Genomic DNA, 5,000 nt, shown 5'->3' on the forward strand with positions numbered 1-5,000 from the left:
CTCTCCTGGAAGTCTGGCCAAGTTTGGCGAATATTTTCTAAGTGCCAACGACTCAACAGCCGTAAAGTGTCCGCCTCGGCTGGTTCCCCATAACGGCCAGAACAAGTGAAAATTCGGCCTCTTCTCCTGGAAGTCTGGCCAAGTTTGGCGAATATTTTCTAAGTGCCAACGACTCAACCAGCGTAAAGTGTCCGCCTCGGCTGGTTCCCCATAACGGCCAGAACAAGTGAAAATTCGGCCTCTTCTCCTGGAAGTCTGGCCAAGTTTGGCGAATATTTTCTAAGTGCCAACGACTCAACCAGCCTAAAGTGTCCGCCTCGGCTGGTTCCCCAGGTCGGGTACCACAAGTGAAAATTCGGCCTCTTCTCCTGGAAGTCTGGCCAAGTTTGGCGAATATTTTCTGAGTGCCAACGACTCAACCAGCCTAAAGTGTCCGCCTCGGCTGGTTCCCCATAACGGCCACCAAAAGTGAAAATTCGGCCTCTTCTCCTGGAAGTCAAGCCAAGTTTGGCAAATATTTTCTAAGTGCCAACGACTCAACCAGCGCAAAGTGTCCGCCTCGGCTGGTTCCCCATAACGGCCATGAAAAGTGAAAATTCGGCCTCTTCTCCTGGAAGTCAAGCCAAGTTTGGCAAATATTTTCTAAGTGCCAACGACTCAACCAGCGTAAAGTGTCCGCCTCGGCTGGTTCCCCAGGTCGGCCACCAAAAGTGAAAATTCGGCCTCTTCTCCTGGAAGTCTTGCCAGTTTGGCGAATATTTTCTAAGTGCCAACGACTCAACCAGCGTAAAGTGTCCGCCTCGGCTGGTTCCCCCAGGTCGGCCACCAAAAGTGAAAATTCGGCCTCTCTCCTGGAAGTCAAGCCAAGTTTGGCAAATATTTTCTAAGTGCCAACGACTCAACCAGCGTAAAGTGTCCGCCTCGGCTGGTTCCCCAGGTCGGTCACCAAAAGTGAAAATTCGGCCTCTTCTCCTGGAAGTCTGGCCAAGTTTGGCGAATATTTTCTGAGTGCCAACGACTCAACCAGCCTAAAGTGTCCGCCTCGGCTGGTTCCCCATAAACGGCCACCAAAAGTGAAAATTCGGCCTCTTCTCCTGGAAGTCAAGCCAAGTTTGGCAAATATTTTCTAAGTGCCAACGACTCAACCAGCGCAAAGTGTCCGCCTCGGCTGGTTCCCCATAACGGCCATGAAAAGTGAAAATTCGGCCTCTTCTCCTGGAAGTCAAGCCAAGTTTGGCAAATATTTTCTAAGTGCCAACGACTCAACCAGCGTAAAGTGTCCGCCTCGGCTGGTTCCCCAGTCGGCCACCAAAAGTGAAAATTCGGCCTCTTCTCCTGGAAGTCTTGCCAAGTTTGGCGAATATTTTCTAAGTGCCAACGACTCAACCAGCGTAAAGTGTCCGCCTCGGCTGGTTCCCCAGGTCGGCCACCAAACAGTGAAAATCTCGGCCTCTTCTCCTGGAAGTCAAGCCAAGTTTGGCAAATATTTTCTAAGTGCCAACGACTCAACCAGCGTAAAGTGTCCGCCTCGGCTGGTTCCCCAGGTCGGTCACCAAAAGTGAAAATTCGGCCTCTTCTCCTGGAAGTCAAGCCAAGTTTGGCAGATATTTTCTAAGTGCCAACGACTCAACCAGCGTAAAGTGTCCGCCTCGGCTGGTTCCCCAGGTCGGCCACCAAAAGTGAAAATTCGGCCTCTTCTCCTGGAAGTCAAGCCAAGTTTGGCAAATATTTTCTAAGTGCCAACGACTCAACCAGCGTAAAGTGTCCGCCTCGGCTGGTTCCCCATAACGGCCCACCAAAAGTGAAATTCGCCTCTTCTCCTGGAAGTCAAGCCATGTTTGGCAATATTTTCTAAGTGCCAACGGCTCTTGAGCCGAAAAGTGTCCGCCTCGGCTGGTTCCCCATAACGGCCACCAAAAGTGAAAATTCGGCCTCTTCTCCTGGAAGTCAAGCCAAGTTTGGCAAATATTTTCTAAGTGCCAACGGCTCTTGAGCCGAAAAGTGTCCGCCTCGGCTGGTTCCCCAGGTCGGCCACCAAAAGTGAAATTCGGCCTCTTCTCCTGGAAGTCAAGCCAAGTTTGGCAAATATTTTCTAAGTGCCAACGGCTCTTGAGCCGAAAAGTGTCCGCCTCGGCTGGTTCCCGCGGTCGGCCTTCAAAGCGAAAATTCGGCCTCTTCCCCTGGTAGCCCTGCCAACTTGTGCGAATTTTTTCTAAGTGCCAACGGCTCTTGAGCCGAAAAGTGTCCGCCTCGGCTGGTTCCCTCGGTCGGCCCCAAAAAGCGAAAATTCGGCCTCTCCCTCTTTAGGTACCAGGGGCTGGGGTACCAGGGGGAGGGTGCAGTACCAACTTTGGTCTTCAGGTGCGCCAGAGTACGCTAAATGGTCCCCTAGTCAGCGTACTCATCAACGATTTACCCCCCTTTCGCAAAATATAGTCAGAACGAGCATGGGGGGCGCATAATTTACCCCACAAAATGAAAGGGCCCGGTGCCGAGCGCTTGGTCATGGCCGCCAGCAGCGCCCCTTGCTCGGTGGGAACACAACACGCAGGGTTGCACAGCACCCTGGAAGGCACAAAGAGAGTGAAAAATTTTCTAAGTGTCACTCTTGACGAAAAATGTCTAAGTGCCTCTCTTGACGAAAAATTTCTAAGTGCCACGCTTGACGAAAAATGTCTAAGTGCCACAGCGCTCGAAATTTCCTAAGTGCGAGCACGGCTGTGAAATATTCAAAGTACAAGGAACGCTGGCAGAATCTCTCGACGGCCGTCTGCTCCCGGCGGCCGCCGTGAAGTCTCCCCTCCCGGGGACGGCTGTCTGCTCCCGGCAGCCGTCCTTAACCCCCTCCCCACACGTTGGACGAACACCAGCCGAGGGCGAAAGGCTCGCGGTGTGGAAGGATCGTGGCCACGGCTAATCTAGCGATGCCGCGTTGGACGGTCACACCGCACGACAGAGCGGGGCCTGCATCCGGCGCGAGGCGGCCTTCAGGCACGTGGCTCGAGACGACCTCACCCGCCCTAGCCCGGAGCGGAAAGACTTTGAAATTTTCAAAGTCCAAGGAACACTGGCAGAATGGGAGGACCGGCCGCCTCCTTAAACACAGGCCGGAGAGATGGAGCGGGATCAGCGGCCCGCGCGTTGAGCGAACACCGGCCGAGGGCGAAAGGCTCGCGGTGTGGAAGGATCGTGGCCACGGCTAATCTAGCGATGCCCGCGTCGGACGGTCACACCGCACGACAGAGCGGGGCCTGCATCCGGCGCGAGGCGGCCTTCAGGCACGTGGTTCGAGACGACCTCACCCGCCCTAGCCCGGAGCGGAAAGACTTTGAAATAGTCAAAGTCCAAGGAACACTGGCAGAATCTCTCGACGGCCGTCTGCTCCCGGCGGCCGCCGTGAAGTCTCCCCTCCCGGGGACGGCTGTCTGCTCCCGGCAGCCGTCCATAACCCCTCCCCACACGTGGTTGAACATCAGCCGAGGGCGAAAGGCTCGCGGTGTGGAAGGATCGTGGCCACGGCTAATCTAGCGATGCCCGCGTTGGACGGTCACACCGCACGACAGAGCGGGGCCTGCATCCGGCGCGAGGCGGCCTTCAGGCACGTGGTTCGAGACGACCTCACCCGCCCTAGCCCGGAGCGGAAAGACTTTTCAAAGTCCAAGGAACACTGGCAGAATGGGAGGACCGGCCGCCTCCTTAAACACAGGCCGGAGCGACCGAGCGGGATCAGCGGCCCGCGCGCAGGGTCTTTGAAATGTACAAAGTCCTAGGGACAATGGCAGAATCGCTCGACGGCCGTCTGCTCCCGGCGGCCGCGGTGAAGGGACTGTACACCCCACCCGGGGACGGCTGTCTGCTCCCGGCAGCCGTCCTTCCCCCCACCCCACACGTTGACCGACACCGGCCGAGGGCGAAAGGCTCGCGGTGTGGAAGGATCGTGGCCACGGCTAATCTAGCGATGCCCGCGTTGGACGGTCACACCGCACGACAGAGCGGGGCCTGCATCCGGCGCGAGGCGGCCTTCAGGCACGTGGTTCGAGACGACCTCACCCGCCCTAGCCCGGAGCGAAAAGACTTTGAAATATTCAAAGTCCAAGGAACACTGGCAGAATGGGAGGACCGGCCGCCTCCTTAAACACAGGCCGGAGCGACCGAGCGGGATCAGCGGCCCGCGCGGAGGGTCTTTAAAATGTACAAAGTCCTAGGAACAATGGCAGAATCGCTCGACGGCCGTCTGCTCCCGGCGGGCCGCGGTGGAAGGACTGTACACCCCACCCGGGGACGGCTGTCTGCTCCCGGCAGCCGTCCTTCCCCCCACCCACACGTTGACCGACACCGGCCGAGGGCGAAAGGCTCGCGGTGTGGAAGGATCGTGGCCACGGCTAATCTAGCGATGCCCGCGTTGGACGGTCACACCGCACGACAGAGCGGGGGCCGCATCTGGCGCGAGGCGGCCTTCAGGCACGTGGTTCGAGACGACCTCACCCGCCCTAGCCCGGAGCGGAAAGACTTTGAAATTTTCAAAGTCCAAGGAACACTGGCAGAATGGGAGGACCGGCCGCCTCCTTAAACACACAGGCCGGGCGAAAAAATATGCGAATGTTGGGCGGAAAGACTTTGAAATATTCAAAGTCCAAGGAACACTGGCAGAATGGAGGACCGGCCGCCTCCTTAAACACAGGCCGGGCGAAAAATATGCGAATGTTGGGTCTCATCCAAGAAAGGGAGTTACCGGCCGCCTCCTTAAACACAGGCCGGGCGAAAAATATGCGAATGGTCCATCCAAGGAAGGAGGAGCGGCCGCCTCCTTAAACACAGGCCGGAGAGATGGAGCGGGATCAGCGGCCCGCGAACTGAGCGGCCGAGGGCGAAAGGCTCGCGGTTGTGGAAGGATCGTGGCCACGGCTAATCTAGCGATGCCCGCGTTGGACGGTCACACCGCACGACAGAGCGGGGCCTGCATCCGGCGCGAGGCGGCCTTCAGGCACGTGGTTCGAGAC

This window comes from Syngnathus floridae, unplaced genomic scaffold (genome assembly GCF_059516105.1).
Source record: "Syngnathus floridae isolate MCC-2025c unplaced genomic scaffold, RoL_Sflo_1.0 HiC_scaffold_429, whole genome shotgun sequence".
NCBI lineage: Eukaryota > Metazoa > Chordata > Actinopteri > Syngnathiformes > Syngnathidae > Syngnathus > Syngnathus floridae.